This window comes from Petromyzon marinus, chromosome 22 (genome assembly GCF_048934315.1).
Source record: "Petromyzon marinus isolate PM22_M1 ecotype Great Lakes invasive population chromosome 22, UKy_Petmar_22M1.pri1.0, whole genome shotgun sequence".
NCBI lineage: Eukaryota > Metazoa > Chordata > Hyperoartia > Petromyzontiformes > Petromyzontidae > Petromyzon > Petromyzon marinus.
This window is the reverse complement of record NC_133688.1, coordinates 15,054,263-15,078,028: the sequence shown is the minus strand read 5'-3', so window position 1 is coordinate 15,078,028 and position 23,766 is coordinate 15,054,263. Positions and strand designations below refer to the sequence as shown.

The 23,766-nt window shown below is 42.7% G+C and overlaps 1 protein-coding gene across 1 annotated transcript in view; it reads right to left on the bottom strand.

Annotated features, from left to right (window-relative positions):
• The window catches only part of LOC116944948 (ras-specific guanine nucleotide-releasing factor RalGPS2-like), a 226,099-nt gene extending 211,686 nt beyond the window's left edge, over window positions 1–14,413 (bottom strand). Inside the window, exon 1 of the mRNA XM_032958926.2 lies at window positions 14,218–14,413. The gene's annotated coding sequence lies outside the window, so the exon portion shown is untranslated. The remainder of the gene's footprint in view (window positions 1–14,217) is intronic.
• Between the last annotated feature and the right edge of the window lie 9,353 nt (window positions 14,414–23,766).

Sequence of the window (23,766 nt, the reverse complement as noted above, 5' to 3'; positions counted from 1 at the left end):
CGTCGAGCTCGCGAGCGAGGTGGCTGTTTCAGTGTGGGAAATTTAACCTGTTAATGTAAAATCAGAGAGCCGAAAAGAACACCTAACATCGGAAAGTGGTAGGATGGGAACATCGCAGCCAGTTATGACTGGTTGATAACGTCCTTCCAATGATTTCTCAGTTTATACCCATCTTCTCGATTGAAGTTACGTCTGTCTGTATATGTGGATGGCTTCATGAACGAATCTTTGTTGATAGCCAGTGGGTTTGCAAAGTACCTTCGTCTTGGAGATATCAATTTCGTGAGCCCACCGCATAATTTTTTTTTATCAGCCACGGCCAAGGTATTGGTCCTACCATGTTTCAGATTTGCCTTATGTTCACGAACACTGTCCAAGACATGTCGCTTAGTTTCCCCAATATAACTACTGCCACAGACACAGCTTAGTTTGTAGACGCCAGGGTATTGCATGTCAGGGATCACATCCTTCATGATTTTGGAGATCTTTTTGGTGATCCCTGCTATGTATGGCAAGGTGATGGTTTTGATTGGGTCCTCAGACGGTTATTTCCCAACGGTTTGGGGTGATAGCTTTACGGATTGTGTAGCCTGAATATCCATTCATCTTGAGAGCTTGATGTATGTGTTTCAGTTCACGGGCTAGGTGATGATGGTCGGAAATACATCGAGCTCTATGGTGTAGAGTTTTGATGAGGGAATTCTTCTGGGTAGGATGGTGGTGGGAGTCAGGTTTTAGATATGCATCCGTATGGGTGGCTTTCCTGTAGACAGTATCCCATTGAGCCATTTGGTCTCCTTTCGATTAAAACATCAAGAATGGTAGCTTGCCATCCTTTTCCACCTCCATAGTGAATTTGATGGCTGGGTGTATGGAATTGATGTGGTTGAGGAATTGGTTTAGAGCTGGTTGGCCATGTGGCCAGATGACGAACGTGTCATCTACGTACCTCTTCCACAAGGACGGACGTAGAGTGGATGCCTGCATGGCATCTGTCTCAAATTTTTTTCCATGAAAACATTGGCTACAACTGGAGATAAGGGAGAATCCATTGGGGTACCTTCAACTTGTTTGTGAAATGTTACATTCCAGGTGAAGTAAGTGTTGATGAGGCAGTGTCTCACCAGGGCCGGTACATCAGCATTCAGTCCTTCTTGGACCAAATCTTTACTGATTCAATGGTGTAAAGCACAGGAACTTGGGTTAACAAAGAGACCACATCGAAACTAACTAGCAAACAACCTAGAGATAGTGAGATGTCCTGAATTAACGATACCAAGTGAGCCGAGTTGAGTACATCTGAGGTGGTCTTACCAGTGAATGGTTGTAAGGTGTCAGACAGAAATCGGGCCACTTTGTAGGTGGCCGAGTTAATGGTGGAGACGATATGACGAAGGGGTGTCCCTTCTTTATGGATTTTTGGCAAGCCATACAATCTTACATTAACATGCTAATCTCTCACATTAACAAAGCCACCTCCGCACCCTCGTAGAGACCGCTCTCCGATCTTACATTAACATGATAATCTCTCACATTAACATAGCCACTTTCACGCCCTCGTCGTGAAGGTCGCCCTCCGATCCTACATTTAACTGATAATTTCTCGCATTAACATCACTAGCCCCGCCCACTTCGTTTATAACCCTTGGGCTAAACCCATTTTAAACCTTTAAAACAGTCTGCCTCAGCAGCTGTCCCCCTCTTTTTTCTTCCTGATGACGAACGCTTGTGTTGCGATCGAAACGCCGTAGTTTTTTTTGTTATTTCTTGTTATTTTCTTTGAACCTATCAACGTGACTTTACCGAAAGACCCAAGAATATGAATTCCTGCGGTCACGAAAGCTTTAAGTCAAGATTTAATGAATATTCTCTCAAGGCGTGTGCCCTCCTTGCTATAGCGCTGTTGTTAGCCTGTGATTGAGACTATCTGTTGGCTCTTCTAAGGACGCAAATCCTGTCCAAAACCCACTTTTCTTATAAGCCAATATGATGTACTGTATGCATGTTGAATTTCTTTGGCACCGTACATAGCCAAAATTGCTAATCGGAGGTGCGAGGAAGGACAACAAAAAAACACAAAAAGCAGTTCTCTGTAACGTGATGTCTCTATAACGTCCGTATGGAATCCAATCCATGTGATCCTCCATTTGCCTCTCGGTGGAATTCCAAGCGTGCACCTCTCCACGTTTTCATACTCACCAAATATAGTTCACCGTGCACCCTTCGGAACTCGTCTTACTTTTTCGGCCAAGGAACTTCCAAAAACCGTGCCCCTCCACTGGCTCATGGAGGAATTTCCGCGCGGCCCATGTTCCATAAGCCTGAGAGAATGGAAGACTCCCGGATAAAGTGTTAAAGCAACACATTCAGAGATGGCGCTTAACCTGTGGCAAATCCAATTCCAACAACAACGACGGAATACATTCCCCTCATATTACCCTTAATGCGGACCTAAACCCAGCACCCAAGAGACACCGACTGCAGTGTTCCACGGCGAAGTATTCCACTGGACCGTACAGCCGTACACAATGAGTGTCCAGGGAAAACATGGAGCGAACGTGTGCCTAAAGTGCCCAACTGTGTTCAAGTGGTTGGTCAAATATTTGTGTTCTTAAGCCTGTGTGATAATGGGAACTTTTTAATATTAAATTAAGCACTTGTGATTATTTGATGACCACCATTCTGATCGTGATTACGATTTTATCATGACTGCCTTTGACCAAATCACCCAGAATAAACCCAATCTCATCAAACCTCGGAAGTTCAGCAGAGCTAAAACCTGGACCGTGCTTGTATGGTCGACCACCAAGCATGATGTGTGTTATAGGCTGAGGGGCTATGCTGAGGACAGCAGAATGCAGTGCAGCAAAATCCACTGTTGTACTGTGCTTCTGTGCTCCCACACCTATTCTCCTCACCTTCTCAAACTGCACTGCACCAGCGTGGTGAAATATGGCCAAATAACCCTAAAGCACAGCGAGGGTGAGGCCCTCATCCAGCAGTGGATCGATAAAAGGCTACACACATGCACATGTGACCATTTGTTAACCAGAACCAGACACCCACGGTGTGAACTGCCATCACGCCCAGCGGCCTAGGCACTGCCACAACATTGCAACTGCCACAGGGCACATTAGCAATGTCACGCAGCCAACAACAATATTGCATTTTGAGTCATTTCTGCAACAATCTATATCCATTAGTACATTTCCAGTATGAGCCAGTGTAATAATGAATGTACATACAGCATTCACAACCGGATAGCCGTATAACTAACACTGCTACAGTGTATTAATGTGTTCACATCATATATGTAATTTAAAATGAATGCCAAATCACTAACAGTTATGTGGACCTCTTAACCCCTTAAATTTTCGATATGTTATGTGTACCAGACAACAGTATTCCAACAAGTACATCATAGCACAATCGGCCGTGTAATATCCTTACAAAACAACGTACATGCCCCACAAACTGTTCCACCACCTACAGTGACGGAAAATAGTATTTGATCCCCTGCTGATTTTGGACGTTTGCCCACTGACAAAGAAATGATCAGTCTATAATTTTAATGGTAGGTTTATTTGAACAGTGAGAGACAGAATAACAACAAGAAAATCCAGAAATACGCATGTCAAAAATGTTATAAATTGATTTGCATTTTAATGAGGGAAATAAGTATTTGACCCCCTCTCAATCAGAAAGATTTCTGGCTCCCAGGTGTCTTTTATACAGGTAACGAGCTGAGATTAGGAGCACACTCTTAAAGGGAGTGCTCCTAATCTCAGCTTGTTACCTGTATAAAAGGCACCTGTCCACAGAAGCAATCAGTCAATCAATCAGATTCCAAACTCTCCACCATGGCCAAGACCAAAGAGCTCTCCTAGGATGTCAGGGACAAGATTGTAGACCTACACAAGTGTGGAATGGGCTACAAAGACCATTGCCAAGCAGCTTGGTGAGAAGGTGACAACAGTTGGTGCGATTATTCGCAAATGGAAGAAACACAAAAGAACTGTCAATCTCCCTCTGCCTGGGGCTCCATGCAAGATCTCACCTCGTGGAGTTGCAATGATCATGAGAACGGTGAGGAATCAGCCCAGAACTACACGGGAGGATCTTGTCAATGACCTCAAGGCAGCTGGGACCATAGTCACCAAAAAAGCAATTGGTAACACACTACGCTGTGAAGGACTGAAATTCTGCAGCACCCGCAAGGTCCCCCTGCTCAAGAATGCACATATACATGCCCGTCTGAAGTTTGCCCATGAACATCTGAATGATTCAGACGACAACTGGGTGAAAGTGTTGTGGTCAAATGAGACCAAAATCGAGCTCTTTGGCATCAACTCAACTCGCCGTCTTTGGAGGAGGAGGAATGCTGCCTATGACCCCAAGAACACCATCCCCACCGTCAAACATGGAGGTGGAAACATTATGCTTTTGGGGTGTTTTTCTGCTAAGTGGACAGGACAACTTCACCGCACCAAAGGGACGATGGACAGGGCCATGTACCGTCAAATCTTGGGTGAGAACCTTCTCTCAGCCAGGGCATTGAAAAATGGGTCGTGGATGGGTATTCCAGCATGACAATGACCCAAAACACACGGCCAAGGCAACAAAGGAGTGGCTCAAGAAGAAGCGCATTAAGGTCCTAGAGTGGCCTAGCCAGTCTCCAGACCTTAATCCCATAGAAAATCTGTGGAGGGAGCTGAAGGTTCGAGTTGCCAAACGTCAGCCTCGAAACCTTAATGACTTGGAGAAGATCTGCAAAGAGGAGTGGGACAAAATCCCTCCTGAGATATGTGCAAACCTGGTGGCCAACTACAAGAAACGTCTAACCTCTGATTGCCAACAAGGGTTTTGCCACCAAGTACTAAGTCATTTTTACAGAGGGGTCAATTACTTATTTCCCTCATTAAAATGCAAATCAATTTATAACATTTTTGACATGCGTTTTTCTGGATTTTGTTGTTGTTATTCTGTCTCTCATTGTTCAAATAAACCTACCATTAAAATTATAGACTGATCATTTCTTTGCAAGTGGGCAAACGTACAAAATCAGCAGGGGATCAAATACTTTTTTCCCTCACTGTATACAGTACTTGTAATAAAAACTAGTGTTTAGCTGCTGTGTGTAACACAGCCTATTAATCCACTGTTGGATGAAGGCCTTCCCACACCATATCGGTTGTGGTGATTTAGTCGGCCAAGTTCACCACGCTGGTCAGTGCAAATTGGTGAACGGAGAGCTCAGGACTGGTTTAGATATTTATCGCCACTGATATAAGCCATGGCCAGGAATCAAACTCAAGCGAGCCACTGCACAAATGCTCCAGTCCCGAACAGGTGTGGGATATGAATTGTGAACCTGACATTTCTTCAAGAGTTGAAGTACACTTACGAAACCTCAGTGGTTTGCAGACCCACTTTGGCCTATGAAGCCAACAGCACTCCACTTAATTTCCTGGTAGAGAATCACACGTGCCAAACTGCACCACCATAAATTCAATGAAACGCTTAAAGGCGGTGTATTTTCTGTAGAGTCTTCAAAACTAAACACCGTTTAGTACTAACCCTAAGAAGGCCGTCCTATCATAATCCAAACAAATGCTAGAGTATACTTACACACGTGGTGCCTTTATGCCCTACAAGCTCAGCTCCACCCCAAGTGCTGTGCACACGACGTTGTGACATCCTATAGATTAACAGCCGCGGTGCAAGCTGCCCACGTGTGCAGGTGTTGGAACTGCATCGGGGCTCGCGAACCGTTGGGCCCAAAGTACCCAACTAGGGAGAGGGTAGGTGGACGCAAGCGGTGGACAGGGGAGACCCCGTTACATTCTTTTGCACCACGACCCATTCCAACCACACGATGCTACTGATCAACAGCTTGGAGAACCAGACAATGTAATCTGGAATCTTTTTTTTGTTTATCTATTTTGTTTACTTATATTCTCCACATGAACGCAATTGATAATGTTGTGTTATGTATTACACCGTATAATATTATGTTGAACTAGGACCGTCCTTGCCTCATAATATCCGGCAGTTCCATCAAGCCTGACTTGCTGATGAGACACTCTGTCAAAATCAGCCTAGAGTTTGCTTGCATTGAATCAATGCTGCTGAAATTATGCTCTCCCAAACGGCGGTGGGGCTGATGAGTTGTGTAAAGATGTTAATTATTTGTGTATTTATATTGAGACACATATGAAGGAGATGTATTGTCTGCTTATCTATTTTATTATTCCATGAAAAAAAGGTCCACAATACATTTCACACTGCTTAGAATTGTTGTCTAATATCGGCACTAACTTTGGCTTTATAATTTAAGCAGCCAGCACATCAAACCATAGCCGACCGAAACACACATTAACGACCAATTGTGTTATATTCTTGCTGAGAAATTTTTTTGGGATCCAACGTATTCTCCAATCGGAAATGTCACAATTCAAAGGTTGGTATCTAGAGGTACAAACTGTGCCATGAAACTTTCTTTATTGTAAAGGAAATGAAATGCTACACCACATTGTGCAAAACATAAACGATTGTACTAATTCCATCCAATTACACATGTTTGAGTTCTGCTTCCACTGTACATTCCAAAAGTTATTTTTATTATGGTATTTCAATGTTCTTTGGGTCTTTCGGTAAAGTCACGTAGATAGAATAAACAAAAGTGAATAAAATGAAAATGATAAAAAAATAAAATTAAAATTAAAAAAACCACTAATGTAGACTGTAGCCTGGTTCTTAACCTCGGTGAGTGTACTGGCAGTCTATAATGTAGACTGTAGCAATGGTTATTAAACTAAGTGAGCGTACTGGCAGTCTATAGTCTTTGGTTCTTTTGGGAAAGTCACGTAGAGAGAAAAATAATAATAAAGTAAATAAAAATAAAATCAAATAAAAACAAACACCACGACGTTTCGATCGCAACACAAGCGGTCGTCATCAGCCTCTAAAGGCAAACTGTTTATAAAGGTCTAAAATGGGCGTAGCTCAAGTGTCAGCAGCATGGGCGGGGCAGCTTATGTTAATGTAAGTGATGGTAGTAGTGGGCAACGACGACGCTGGTGGTGGGCTTCCACCAATCAAGGGCGACTGCTAGTGGTGGTGGTAGTAGTGGGCAGTGATGGGCCCGGTGGTGGGCTTCCACCAATTAAAGGGCTACGGCTAGTGGTGGTGATAGTAGTGGGCAGTGATGGTCCTGGTTGTGCACTTCCACCAATAAAGGGCTACTGCTAGTGGTGATGGTAGTAGTGGGTAGTGATGGTCCTGGTGGTGGGCTTCCACCAATTAAAGGGCTACGGCTAGTGGTGGTGGTAGTAGTGGGCAGTGATGGGCCCGGTGGTGAGCTTCCACCAATAAAGGGCGACTGCTAGTGGTGGTGGTAGCAGTGGGCAGTGATGGGCCTGGTTGTGCGCTTCCACCAATAAAGGGCTACAGCTAGTGGTGATGGTAGTAGTGGGCAGTGATGGTCCTGGTTGTGCGCTTCCACCAATAAAGGGCTACTGCTAGTGGTGATGGTAGTAGTGGGTAGTGATGGTCCTGGTTGTGGGCTTCCACCAATTAAAGGGCTGCCAGGTCTAAAATGGAAACATTACAGCCAGTTAAGACTTGAAATGGTTGATAACGTTCTACCAGTGATTGCTGAGTTTGTTACCATCTTCTCAGTTGAAATTGTGTCGATGTATGTATATATGTATGGCTTCATGAACGAATCTTTGTTGATAGCCAGTGGGTTTGCAAAGTACCTTCGTCTTAGAGAAATCAATTTTGTGCGAGCCAGCCGCATTAAAATAATGATCAGCCACGGCAAGTATTGGTCCTACCATGTTTCAAATCTGCCCTATGCTCACGAACACGGTCCGAGACATGTCACTTAGTTTCCCCAATGTAACTGCTGCTGCAGATACAGCTTAGTTTGTAGACGACGGGACATTGCATGTCAGGGATCTTGTCCTTCACAGATGGGATCAGATAACGAATTTTATGCATTGTATTCTTTCGGTAAAGCCACGTAGATAGAAAAATAATAAAAATATCACGACGTTTCGATCGCAACACAAGCAATCGTCATCAGGTGAGTTGTGTGAAAACCCTCCCCATAGAGGTGGTTAAATCTTGACTTAAAGCTTTTGTGACTGCAGGAATTCATTGAATATTAATTCATTGAATATGAATTCCTGCAGTCACGAAAGCTTTAAGTCAAGATTTATGTACTGTGTCAAATCGGACCTGGATCTTGTGTTTGTGATTGGTGGAAGCCCACCAACCACCAGTACCATCATTACCCACTACTACCATCACCTCTAGCAGCAACCTCCACCGTCAACAGTGAGAGTGTGTAAAGCGAGGTGCAATGATTACCTGGCAGCCCTTGAATTGGTGGAAACCGACTAACCAGTGCCACCGTTGCCCACTACTACCATCACTTACATTAACATTAGCTGCCCCGCCCATGCTGCTGACATTTGGGCTACATCCATTTTAAACCTTTATAAACAGTTTGCCTTTAGATGCTAACCCCCCTTTTCCTGATGACAACCGCTTGTGTTGCGATCAAAACGTAGTGGTTTATTTTTTATTCACTTCATTTTTATTTTTCTATCTACGTGACTTTACCGAAAGAACCAAAAAATAAGTCTACATTATCGACTGCCAGTACACTCACCGAGGTTAAGAACCAGGCTACAGTCAACATTATAGACTGCCAGTACACTCACCCAGCTTAATAACCATTGCTACAGTCTACGCTACAGTCTACGTTATAGACAACCAGTACACTCACTCAGATTAAGAACCAGGCTACAGTCTACATGAATGGTTTTGGTTTTTATTATTTTATTTCTTATTATTTGTATTCACTTTATATTTTTCTACGCGACTTTACCGAAAGAACCAAAGAATATGAATTCCTACAGTCACGAAAGTTTTAAGTCAGTATTTCAATGTGTTGAGTTGGCGCAATTGCGCAGTACTGCACTTTGAATCTGGCTGACCTGAGTTTCATTATCGGCCATGGCTGACATCGATGGTGAAGTATGGTCAAAAACAGCCCCCATGATTGAAAGATGTGGATGGGGAGGCCTTCATCCAGCAGTGGATTGACGAAACGACAGTACATGTACACAGACCTTTGTAAGGATTTACATGCAATGCTTGGCAAAATCTGATGAAGGTTAATCGTACTTCACCCTGGAAAGCACTGGATCACGTGACCCATCTATGTAAGGACCTCTCCTCGATCAAAACAAATGGTAAAGGGCTCTTGAACATATGAAACCACTAAAGAGCTCTCAAAAGCAGCCACTTTCAGATGCTCCACAGCAACACCGATGGAAAATAATCGCACGCACGCACACACGTGTGTTATGAGTAATACTATTTTTTCATGAGTAATGTGATACTACTCTCGTTTTTTGCAACCTGTTTTTGAAAAAAAATGCAACATAGTTGAACAGATGCATTGTTAATTGAGCCCACGTAATTCCACCCTTTTATTCCACACCAATGTGGCAAATATATGTTTTTGTACTCTCTCCCTCTTCTTTCATTTAATTTTTGCACATTTACCGTTTCATCGTCATGGTAAAGTAAAGCTCACGCATTTCTTCTCTGGATACTTCAGGCTGGGGGAACATTTAATAAAAATTAACAGCCCTTGTTACTTTTAAAGGCCACATTTGTTGTTTACCTCCGTCTGAAAAGGCTTAATGCAGGACTGGGTTGGCAAGAAGAAGTCTAGGGTGATGCCAGGGGGCCTGCCAGGCAGCTGTGTCAAAGTTTTTGTTGTGAGGGTGCCCAGTCCCGCGGACTTACTTTGGTCTGGTTACCTAGTCAAGGTCTGGCCCCCAGCTTGTCCAAACAAAAATCACGTGCGCCCACAAAAAAAACATCTGGTGCTTTGCTTCCCTTGTAAGCAATATACACGCGGTATATCAACAAGTGTTTGTACAAAAAGCACAGAGCCTTTTTGGTCCACTTCCTTTCATGATGCACTTTTTTTGTAAATGATTGACTGTGTCCGGGCTATCGTTAGCCTGGACACAGGAACTGTAAACATCAATTGTGGAACGTTTATATATATATAAAACTATTGTACTAATAACCATTGATAAACACAATGCGCTTCAACATTTTACTCGGCGAGTTGATTTTCATTTTTAAATCGCCGATTATGTCCATATGAGGAAAATAAAGGTTTACAATTCAGTATTAAAAAATAGCACTACTATCCGTTGTACAAGTTCATATACTATTTAAGAAAATGCTGCCTATGGCTAAATCATCCAAATGTACCCGATCTCGTCAGATCGCCAAGCAGAGCTGAGCGTGAAGTGTTTGGATCGGAGATCACCGTGAATGTCAGGTTATCGGCGGCAAACAGTGGGGCAGTGTGGTGGACCAGCAGAGGTGAGTGCAGCAAAATCCCCTGTTGGGCTGTACTCATATGTCCCCCGTCTTCACCAGCTGCATTCCCTAACATGGCGAAGTATGATTAAGTAACCTGCATGGGCCGCACATCATCATAACGACTGACTTCAACACAGATATCAATACAAACGTAGGTACATGGTAAATTTGCCATTGGAGCAGGGAACGAGGCAGGAGATTGTCAACATTCACAGCCAGCAGGGTCATGGAAATACATAACATATTTTTTTTTTTAAATGGAGTCTTGATTATTGGCATGGAGAAGCCAAAAACAGAGCAATAACAAATGCAATCGATTAGAAAATAATCAAAGGAAGGCGCGACTGCAAGTCGCACTTACAATTTTCCCCACGAAGAAAGGACAAAACTAATTACCGCACTCACAAACAACTTAGTTAACATCAAAAATACGGTTCAGAATATTGCAGAATCGAGACTGATTCTAACAACAGTGACAATCCCTACGGGAGACAAATTATACGGATGTCACCACTATCGGTGATTAAAATAACTGCTTTTGTAATGGGCAGTACATTGAAAGCGAGGCAGGGGAGAACTCGGAGAACAAGCTGTAAACGCAACTAAAAAAAGGAAATCGGAAAAGAATTAGAATAGAAGGCTGAGAACACGACCAAATGCCAATCAAAGATAAGTCTGGCAAGGAGATCTGCTCTCACCATGGCTATCAAAAGGGATAATGTGTGGGTCTGATTTCCAAAGGAAACATGCATATCGTATGCATAACACGCAGTGCAGTAATACGCTAACCTTTCATTTCAAATGCAATGCCGTACTCATGGAAAGCAAATACGCAGTGCATGGTGGCCGAAACACAATTACCACGGTGCATCGCCAACATGTTATCTGGTGGTAGCTAGTGAGCCCTGCTGTAGATCACCATCACTTGAAGAATTTGCTTTTGTAAATGTACGAGTAGACAACCCGTTGCTCTGCAACGAAAAATAATAGACAGCTGTCATTTCCACACTCTTCGCACATTCCTATACTTGGTGCACTAAAAAGTTACCTGCTTTTTAACGTCATCAAAATCCAAAACAATACGCATTGTGAAGGGTTTTTCATCTTATCAAAGTTTGCATTGATATTCAGGAAAAATAATGACATTCACAGCTCAAGTTGAAAAGTTAGAGTTAGTTGTCGCTATCTATTGAACGTCTTCCGAACGTCTTCCGCCGTTTAATTTCAGCTCAATGTTGATTTGCTACGTAGAAAACCTTGTTTAGTCGTCAGCTAGTTTCAGTGTCAACATTTCGCAGACAGAGTTAAATTATAATTCTATAATCCGTACGATAAACGGTGTTCTTCATAATCAAGGTTTTTGGGTTAGATAGTGTAAGTGTCAATGTGTCGTAACCCTCCACCGCCTGACACAGCCCGTAGGGTTTGTCACACAAAATAAAACGTGCCAATGGTAGTTACTTCAGCCCACCGGTGTGTTGGAGAGTAAAATCTACAACATTTATAATTTTAAGTCATGGCGATATTGCTATACAGTTTGTGGTAACTGGGAATGAACTTGCATTTTAAGAAAGAACTTAAATTTTTGTATATTCCATAACGCAAACCAGTCAACCCCTTACCAGTGCCCACCTTATTACAGACCATTTCAGACCTTATTGCTCATCCCGTGCCCCTTATAAATCTCAACGTTCATCCCACAAAGTCCCATCACAAGGTGAGAAACACAAATTGACGCGCAAATGCTGCCCCGTATTGAAACGGCTGTACGCCGCATGGGCGTGAAAACAATACGGGTGATAAAACACACAGTGTGGACCACAAGCCACGATCACGCAGGGCAACAATTGCTCGCGCTCTACGATTTAACTTTTGTCAATGCTGCCCTCTGTCAGCTCCATCGGCACACGGATCTCACCTGCGAACATAGCAGCCGGGAAACTGGCGAAACGGGGCTCCCATCCGCGCAAACGAATAAACAGGTCCCTGCAGGGTGGGCTGGTAGGACAAGTCTTCTCTGCGCTGTCTATTGCTGATTTTACACCCAACAGCACGAGATTTCACTTCGTTAAAGAATTGAAATGGGACGGACGGACACATTAATCTATTGCAGGCTGGTACACTCAGTTTACAACTTCGTTCCTACCAGTAGGAACGAGTCTCGCCGCCGTCGGATTAGCAACGGTGGTGAGACACTGCAACGGGGGGGAAACACAACGACGAATCGAAATATAATTCGTGCGAAGGCAGGAGGTGCAACACCGACCGAGTAAACTCGCCCGTCGGATCTCAGAATGCGAGGCAACATTGTGAGCCTCATACTCTTTTGTGTTTTTTTTCGGTAAAGTCACGCGTAGGTAAAATAAAATAAATGAAAACTAAATTATTAATTTTACTCCAACAACTAAATTAATAATAATAATTTAGTTGTTAATTAATAATTTAGTTCTCATTTATTTTATTTTACCTACGTGACTTTACCGAAAAAAACAGAGTATATGCATCCTAGATTTGAAGCTTTCGTGCCTGCAAGGCTCCATACTCTTTGGTTCTATTCGGTAAAGTCACGTAGGTATTCTAGTAGTGGTATTCCAAACTCCCAGGGTGGTGTATTATCATCTTGTGCTAATCCCAAGCTTTGTCAGTGGTGCCTTTCATGCTAATTTCCTTTGTCAGGGCGTTTGCTGTTGGCCCCCCTCACAGCTTAAAGGGAGGCGACCAGCGCTTGGCTTTCTTCACTCCAACGCTGTCCGCTGGACAGGCTGGTCCCTTCACCTGATGAAGGCCGCTTGTGTTGTGGCCGAAACGTCGTGATTTTTGTTGTTTTATTTTTTTTTACCTACGTGACTTTACCGAATAGAACCAAAGAGTATAGTATATGAATCCTTGCTTCAAATCTAGAATTGTGAGCCTCGAAAGCACTCGGATTGTGCGACCAGCAGGGCAATGCCACGGGGTTGTTCACCAGAGGCGGCTTCAGAGCTGTGTGGTTGTTTTTAATGCGCTCGTCAGCAAAGGGCAGTGCAGGCAACCCCCATAGTTGTGCTGTACTTCTGCGCCTCCTTCTACGCCATGCCTCCCACGCCTTCGCGAACGCGCGCCGCTAAGGGGCCGTCCATAAATGACGTCACGCGATTTTGGAAGATTTTTGACCCCCCCCCCTTCGTCACAAAAAGTCAGACCCCCCCCCCTAAAATATGACGTCACAAAGCTCTGCCCCCCCCCCGCCCCCCAGAAAAATATAAAACATGCTTCAAATCACTTTAAACTATTGTCATTGTAGTGTGTATTTAATGTGGCGCTGCACTCTGATGTTGTTGGAGAAAACATTTATTAAAAAGTCTATTTAATTAAGTAGAACGTGTGGTCTACATTTATTTAAAGTTGCGCATTTTGATGTGACGTCACATTTCTCAACCCCCCCCCCCACCTCGTCACACATCGTCACAAATGTCTGACCGCCCCCCCGCCCCTAGGTGCGTGACGTCATTTATGGACGGCCCCTAACCAGCGTGGGGCAGTATGGCTCATAAAGCAATTCCCGGGTGACCCGCAGGGCGTTGAGTAGGAGGAGGGGTGGGGGAAAGCCCCTTCATCCAGCAGTGGATTGACAACAACAGATCCGTGCATGTGCACGTACAGTCGCAATGCATTTACGACACGGTTAGGATTGCCCTGCGCTCGGCACACACGGAGCAGGACGGGCAGTGAAGTGACCGAGGTATGGACGCGACTAACAAATGTGCTTGCAACGTGGGCAATGCAAGCGGCACATTTACATGGGGAGCAACTCACCGCTGTCGCTCAGAGAACTCTTCTTGCCCCGACGGCTGCGAGTTGAAACTCTTCTCGATCCAATGTGCCTCCCCCCCCTCCCGCCAACTCCCAGCTCGGTACGACTGAAATCACTTGGTTCTGCCAGATTGGGTCAGGGTTCGATTAGCCGTGAGCATAGAGACATCGACCAACGGCAGTCATCGTGGATGGAAAAACATCATCACCTCCCCGGGCCCCCTCCCCCACCTCATACCATCAACCACACCACACAAACTCCTGGCCAAACTCCAGCAGTGTGAGCTCACGAGCTCTGTTGTAACGGCAGTGGACACAAAACGCCAACAAACAAACAAAAAACCGAGAGAAAAAAAACCGACACTTCGCGCAGGGAGACAGTTTGCAAAGTTAGCTCCGGAGGGCGAGTGGCTCATATTCGTGCAAGCCTAAACTCGGCCAGAAACATTCTAACAAAATGTTCCCTGGCAAAGGGCGACGCGCGGCTGCTATGTCGGTATATTTAAGCAAACATCCCATAAACACTGCGGTGATAAATAAAGGAAATAAGTGTCCGACGTTCGTCAAAGCGTGCTTTTAAAGACGTCACCTGCTTGCAGGGAAAGCAATTTCCTGTGATAGGTGGCTGTTTCGCACGTGATTGTAATTAAATTATTGGCGTTACGCTATCGACAGACATAAAGATGAAGACGTGTTTTCGAGATCCTACGCAGATTAATGACATACAGTAATTCAAACTTATTATTGAAGTGGGCTTTGGCAGCGCACGTTGTTCGATGAGTTGATGATCAACGATTGGGAATTACGATGGAGTGGCAGCCAAAAGTAGGAAACGTGCACAGGAAGACATCCCACCCAGCGAGTGCTAGATGTACTGTTGCTAGGCAGGGCTGTGAGCGATAGCTTAGGGAGGTCTTCAGCACGGATGCTGCTGCAGACACCGAGAATTATAAGGTTAAATTTCGATTTAAAGCTTTCGTGACTGCAGGGATTCATCTTCTTGGCTCTTTCGGTAAAGTCACGTAGAATGGAAATAAAATAATAAAAATAAAATATAATAAAATAAAATAAGATTCTCACGACGTTTCGGCCACAACACAAGTAGCCTTCTTCAGGTGAAGGAACACAACTGTCGGGACGACAGCGCTTCAGTGAACGCTGCTAAGATTCGCAGCGTCTTTTAAGCTAGGTGGAAGAAGTAAAGCGCCTTGACAAAGGAGTTTACATATCAAACAGGAGAATTTAGCATTGAAATTGCTGTGTTAAAGTGTTGGATCAGCAGGGTGTTAAAGTCAGAAATTAGCATGTAACTGGGAGATTAGCATGATGTTAATGTGAGGGATTAGCATGTGACTGGTCACGGAAATAGCTATGTTAAAGTCAAAGTTTACATATCAACAGAGGCCTTTAGTATGTGGATGCTAAAAGACTGCAACTACCCAACTATCATACAATTAAATGATGTGGAAAAAAACTAAGTATAAACTACATCAATATAATAAATGTACTCAATATATTCCTCAATAAGTTGAGCTATTAACATAAAGTAACTGGGTATACACTACACTATATAATGGATACCATATAGTAAACTAATAAAAAACTGAAATATAAACTACATCAATGTTATCAATAAACTCTATATACTCTGCAATCAGCTGAGCTAATGTATAAGTGGTTATACATTACAATGCCATATGGCGAAAAAATGGGTGGCGGTTTTTTCTTTTCAACGTTAGCACCACGGAAAGCAACCAGCTTTGTTCAGACGGACGAGGCCATCCATGCTCGGAACGGAGGAGGGGGGAGAAATAGCCACGATGCACTGTTCTGTCCTGTGTTGCGTTACAACTATGTTATAAACTAGACTACTATACATTGCAATGTTATACCTTCCAATCTAAACTACATTGTACAATATCGTATACACAGCCCAATGTAAGCTCTAACATTCTGCATTATATTGATGTCTCCAACTAAACTGTTTCCTACATTAAACGATTATACACCGTAATATACACTGCCATAGACAAACCCCACCCTTGAATTATACAATGCGTTACTATACACTACCCTATACTTTAGACTGTAAAATATTAGACTTGTAATATTACACTATGTATTATTCTACCAACCCTACTGTATACCACACTGCTGTATATTCACTATACAATTACGATACTATATATTGCCTTATGAATTATGTTAAACATTACAATGTTATACTATTTATTATTATACAACATACTATAAACCATACCATTGACCGTCGTGTGAAAGGTATTAAGAGGCAGTGCCAGCGAATGGACTGCGGTCTGAAGGTCACCGTAAAATACAATCAATTAAGAACCGAAATGGTTTATAACGTCTTTCCAATGGTTACTAAGCCAGAATCCATCTTCTCGGTTGAAATTGTCTCTATGTTTGTAAATGTGGATGGCCTCATGAACGAATCTCTCATGGTAGCCGGATGGCTTGCAGAGAACCTCCGTCTTGGAGAAGTCAATGTCATGTGAGCCCACAGAATTATAACAGTGATCTGCCACGGCTGAAGTGTTTGTCCTACCATGTTTCAAGTCTGCTTTATGTTCACGGATGCGGTCCGAGATATGTCGTTTGGTTTCTCCAATGTAGCTGCTACCACAGAGGCAACTTAGTTTGTAGACGCCCGGGTACTGTATGTCTGGAACCACATCTTTTACAGACGGAACCAGATCACGGATTTTATGTACTGTGTTGAATCGGACCTGGATCTTGTGTTTATTCAAGATTTTGGAGATCTTTTTTGTGGCCCCCGCAATGTAGGGTAAAGTGATGGTTTTGAAAGGCTCCTCAAGAGGGTCCTTCTTCATGGTTGGAGTGATAGCTTTGTGGATTGTGTAGTCGGAGTAACCATTAGCCTTGAGAGCTTGGTGTATCTGCTTGAGTTCACTGGCAATGTGTTCCTGGTCGGAAATGCATTGGGCTCTATGGTATAGAGTCATGATGAGGGAGTTCTTCTGGGATGGATGGTGGTGCTAATCCCTCACATTAACATCATGCTAATCTCCCAGTTACATGCTAATTTCTGACTTTAACACCCTGCTGATCCAACACTTTAGCACAGCAATTTCAATGCTAAATTCTCCTGTTTGATATGTAAACTACTTTGTCAAGGCGCTTTATTTCTCCCACCTAGCTTAAAAGACGCTGCGAATCTTAGCAGCGTTCATTGAAGCGCTGTCGTCCCGACAGTTCTGTTCCTTCACCTGAAGAAGGCTACTTGTGTTGTGGCCGAAACGTCGTGAGAATCTTATTTTATTTTATTATGTTTTATTTTTATTATTTTATTTCCATTCTACGTGACTTTACCGAAAGAACCAAGAAGAATTATAAGGTTATTTTAAATGTACCGCTTTCATGTCAACTATATAAAGAAACATGTTCATTCATGGTAGATGTGGCCATAATGCGCATTCAGGTAACAAGAATCCAAAAGAAAATTTAAGTTCCAAAAATTAGAATTCTTGTCACCATTTTCAATTGCTTAATTGTATATAACTGGGATGCGTTTCTATATTTCAGTTTATAAAAACAATCAGTATGGTAAATGCAATTTATTGTTATCTGAAATGTAGTGTTTTGGATTCATCTGAAAAAAATGACATCACAGCATCATGTGACATTACATATGCCATCACTTGAAGTGATTCACAGTACCTGCAACATCACCTGTGGTGAAATTTCGATTTAAAGCTTTCGCGACTGCAGGGATTCATATTCTTGGTTCTTTCGGTCAAGTCACGTAGAAGGGAAACAATAAAATAATAAAAACAAAACATAATATGATAAAATTCTCACGACGTTTCAGCCACAACGCAAGCAGCCGTCCTCAGGTGACTTTACCGAAAGAACCAAGAACATCAGCTGTGGTTACAGACGGTACATGGGGTGTTAGAGAGCACGCGTCTTAGTGTGTGTGTGAGTTTGTGTCACACTGAAGACTATTCAACGTCGTGGATTCAGCCCATTGTGGTTTCAAGCACTATTCTCTCTCCGTCTACTACAGCAGAAGGAAAGCACAAGAGAAACTGTACGTCCGCTTTATCGAGCTATATTCTTTGGTTCTTTCGGTAAAGTCACATAGATAGAAGAAAAATAATAAAAATAAAGTGAATAAATTTTTTATATAAAAATAATAAAATAAAGTATGCATTTATCGAACTAGTCAATGCATATGATAATAATAAAGAGGCCAAGCCTTTTGGTTCTTCACACATATAGTGGCAGGAAATTCCAAAACATGAAATTGGGCCTTCATGATGCAGGGTAAAGCTGTGTATCCATAATGCATTGGAGACTCTATTGTCTTTTTAAATTTATTTTACTTTGATGTATTTAAGTACAATGCTCTGCTGTATTTATAAAACCCCAAAACATCCGAATATGAGAAATTCACAAAATTGAGCATGAACTAATCTCCAGTATGCAGTGATAACCAAAGAGCATTGTCTCACAAAACAAAGTGACAGAAGTGATTTCCTACATCGTGGCATCTCAGGCAAAGCCGCAACAAACACTTGGTTGAGATTCATCTGGGATGGAAGTGGGCAAGATCTTGGCAATTAACATGCCAGGTCAAAGGCGTATTTCAGGCTTAGTAAAACACCCATTAAATTAATTGAGATTGAGGGTTTGGGTAGCTGGGAACAATGTCGATTTTGAATAAAGCAACGGATCATAAAAAAAACATCCATTTCGTGGTGCATTACCCTTCTATTTAGGTATGTATGGGTGTACATTTAACTTTCGCACTCAGCCAACCGTGCTAATCGGAGGTGCGGGGCGAAAACATGTTACTTAGGTAACCGAGTGGCTAAGAGGAAAATAATTAGAATAGAAATCAGAGAACACAACATCAATGTGATTGAAAATGTGGGACATGGCCAGGTGGCTCAGGAATCAGTGTGCTGAGCTGGCACCGCTGGGATATGGGGTTTGAAAAAAGGCAGCGGGCCATGATTAAACGTGATTCTGCAGTGTATTTGATGGTCTCAGCCTGGTCACCAACGACAACACAAAACGTTTCATCCCTAAAATTCAGATACTGATATAAAATAACCAAATAAATGCTTTACTATATTCTTTTTACCAGTATAATGATCAGGTCACATATGCAAGATCTTTCCTCACTGTCCTGTAATGTCATGACTATTGTAAAACCTTAACACTTGAAAGGAAATATATTGACCTCACAAAGCACAACTGTGCTGGAACCTAATTCATAAGAATGCATTCCTTAAGTTAGGCCATTCTTGTTAGGAGTGTAAGATCAGAGTACAATTAATGCACAAGTTGCTTCCATCCTAATTGCATTTACGTAATTAATCAGTGTGGGGGCCGTGGGGCGTATGTCAAAAGAGCGTGGTGGGCGTTTTTGCCCCCAGTAGTAATGAGTTTTCTCATTCTCATAGGGGTGTGCTAACTTTGTTACATACAAGCCAATTTGTCAGAGAACGTTGCTAGGCTGTGGCCCAGATACTATCCCTCGGGAAACTAGACAACAATTGGTTAAGACAGACAGACTCTGGTCTTTGACCTCCAGTGCAATATTGATGGTTCTCTGGGGCTTTTCAAGACACTGCATCAATATAGCAATCAGTTACATCAGCCCTGCCTGGCTCAGCCTTGAATTGCTATGCAGTAGTCCCTCGATAAACGTGTTAATACGTTCCACAAAAACGATTGTTAACCGAAATAACTATTAATCGTATTTAGGAATTACATGTTTAAAGAAAGCAGAATTAAAACAAAAAACACGATGTAAACAAAGCCAGTCGAGGTCTCAACGCTCATAAATTGGCGTCGATGATTGGCTGAGGACATGTCTCAGCCCAACTTACGAGCGCTTGGATTGGCTGAAATTGGTGCCCGCTCATCAATATTTTAACGTCAATCGAAACCTATGGGAGGTTAAACGTTAACCGAAAACCCGTTAACCGATGTCACTGTTAAAAGAGGGACTACTGTAATACATGTCCCTTTTAACCTCATAATCTGCTGACACAATGTGTTTATTTCAGGAGTTTTTGTGATGATTAAAATGGTATTACAATTACAAACGTTTATTTAATACAGTGTCATCTCTCCTAGTGTATTACTAAAGTAAAATGCTTCTTCAACGCGTTGATGTGGGGATGCTATGGAAGGATCATTTTCGTATTTATCCATGCAAATTATTTATTTGATCTGTGTGGAAAAGTGTATACACAAGATACTGTAATAGCAAATTTGCACATGAACAGGTTATGATTACGCAAAGGATCAGATGATATAAATAATTCGGTAATACATACATTATGGGCAAAACAAAAGTCCTGTACAACTTTGCTAAAACAAAATAATTGTAGGAGCGACACGACTAGAAATAAAATAATATATGTAAACCTAGGACAATCACTGAAGGTAGATTGAGATGAAAATAATGAAATACAGATCCAGAATGGCATACTTTTGATCAAATAAATTAGATAATGAAAATCAATAAACCAATGTGCCTGAAGAAGTTTGCAATGCAGTAATTGCATGTTTTATGCTTTGACATATTCTCTACAACCTGAAAAGTATGCAAGGAAGCACAGATGCCTCCTCGGATTTAAATGAGACAGAAAGAGGGACACGTTGATATGGTAAATGCAAGTTAGCGGCATCGTATTTCCGATGAAGGAAAACAAAATGGGCTTGGGAAGGACATCGCATGGTTGGAGGAATGATGGCAGATGGACAAAACTGGTGACAGAATGGCAGCCAAAGGAGAAAATACAGGCGAGGATGTACACCGCGGATATGGAGCTCATGTGCTGGATATGGATTATTACATCGCAAAACCGTGGTGGATTCTGACAGCATGGAAGTGACCTTTATTCAGCAGTGGATAAATCATGGGTGATGACCACTCTCCAGTCCTGTGTATCAGTTTCACTAATATGTGGTGAGAGGAGGCATGGCGTAAGATGATGGGTGAAGGAGTTGTTGGATGGGCTGATGGGTGGGAGTAGTGGAGGAGTTGGGATGTGATGGGTGGTGAGGAAGCAATAATGGTGAGTGGTGAAGAGGATGTTTTTGAGGGTGATGGGTGAAGGAGTGATGACGAGGCTGTCATGGGAGCCACGATGGCGAGATGTTAGTTCAGTTAGTTCAGTTCAGTTAATTTATTTTGGTATAGCCCTGTGAACCATTCGGCTCTTGAATCGGGTGCAACCACAACAAAAACATGAACAAGAAACGTCTTAAAGTGACTACGCACAACAGAAAAATCCAGGAAAAAGCAGCAAAGTCTTCCAGAAAAAGCACCGCGTATCAACGCTGTGTGCAAAATCCCAGTGGGATGCAAGTCAAACAATAACAACCATAAGACAATTTATATTAAAGTTACCAGTCTAACTCTGTGTACTACAACAAACAAATACGGCTAAACCAGAACCTTTTCGAAATTACCAAAATAAAGTTCTAAAAACAATGTAACAGTGATCACAGGAACTGTGATTTCCAATTTAACAATAAACGATATACGTGACATGTACGACCAAACGTTGCAAGCCACAGCATCACTCCTGGTCGTGGGTTCGATCCTGACCCTGACGCCTGTAAATTTGGAGTTTGCATGTTCGTGAACAATCTGAATTGTTCACGAGGCAATTCAGATTTAGATTTACAAACACAGACACAATGTCAACCGAGAGGATGGTTTCAAATTAAGCAACCATTGGAAAGATGTTCTGAATCAAACCAAACATTAAACAAATTTTCAATGGTACAGTACATTTTTTCAAGTAGTGGTATCCCAAACTTTCGCAGCTGCTTAAATTCCCTTTTCACACCATCAATATGTAAACTCCCCCCCCTCCCCCCCTCGCCGGTCTGCACTTGCTCCCCCCCTGTACATCGTTAATCATGCTAAGTCCGCCAATTAATTTTTATGCTAATTCCTTTTGTCAAGGCGCTCTGCTTCCTCGCACACAGCTTAAAGGTCGCGGTCTGAGCTTGGCTGTGTTCACTCCAGCGCTGTCCTCTAGACAGTCTGGTCCCTTCACCTGATGAAGGCCACTTGTGTTGTGGCCGAAACGTCGTGAATTTTTATTTTTTGTTGTTTTATTTTTTACGTGACTTTACCGAATAGAACCAAAGAGTATGGATCCTTGCAGTCACGAAAGCTTCCAATCTAGAGTTTGCATGTTCTCCCCGTTCGGCGCGTGGATTTATTTTCTCTCCGGGTCCTCCGGGGTTTCCCTTCACATTTAGAAACACGCGATAAGAGTTTTTGACCGGTATACATCCTCACGCTACGATACGCCACTTCCTTGAGCTACCATTTGTGGCCAGGTTGCTCCTTAGAAAAAAAATTGCTATGCAGTATAGCTCAATGGGGCCTTACCTGGTAAAATAAAAAAAACCCGAGTAATAATAGTAAAAAAAATAGTAAAAAGTGGTTAATGCCAAATAAGCGAAACCGACCAGCTAGAGCCATGAGGGGGCGCCAATCTGGAGGCGAGAGAAGAGGATTTGGGCTCATCTTCTTTGGTTCTTTCGGTAAAGTCACGTAGAATGAGAATAAAATAATAAATTAATAAAATAACACAATAAAATTCTCACGACGTTTCGGCCACAACACAAGTGGCCTTCATCAGGTGAAGGGACGAGACTGTCTGGAGGACAGGGCCAGTCTCACCTGATGAAGGCCACTTGTATTGTGGCCGAAACGTCGTGAGAATTTTATTATTTTATTTTATTAATTTGTTTTTTTTATTCTCATTCTACGTGGTGACTTTACCGAAAGAACCAAAGAAGATGAATCCTTGCAGTCACGAAAGCTTTAAATCGAAAGGATTGGGGGTAGATAACTTGTGCTGTTTGTTTCTCTAACGTTCTTTTCGCCCCTTACTGGACATCTGTGAAAAAAAAGAGCTTTATAGCTCATCGGATTCTTCCAGTATAAATAAAATAAATATTCTGATCATCCGACGCTAGTGGGGTCGGAGCAATCCCAAACAAAAAAATTGAAAGCCAGTAAATCCTGATGTAAACGGGAGCAGAAACACACACAAAAAATTTCTCCCCGATCAAACCGCACTTTTTTTTGTCAGCATATGAGATGTGTTAGCGTTGATACCGGGTTCCTCGTTGTTATTGTTTGAAAAATAAATATAAGTTCGTGGTAATAATCACGCGTGACTTCTGCAACACGCGCTCATCCTCGGAAGTGTTTTAAGTCGCAGGCCGAGAGCCAGCCGGTACATTTGCCAGCACAAACCCAAGATCGTAATTTAAAACGCCCTGGGTTTGCGTGTGTCAAATGTTTGGGCAACTCTTCCCTTGACCCAACTTGGCCGGGGTTTCTATCGATTAAGAAACCAAATGGCGACAGCACTTTATACAGAACTGAAGTTGTCTTCGATATCGGATGGTGCCCCCCCCCCCCCTTCGCCCCCCCCCCCGCCTGCGATACAAGACGCAAGACGCACGTGTCGTGTACAATAAACGAAACGCGTTTTTTCCTGCAGCCGAGCAGCAGCA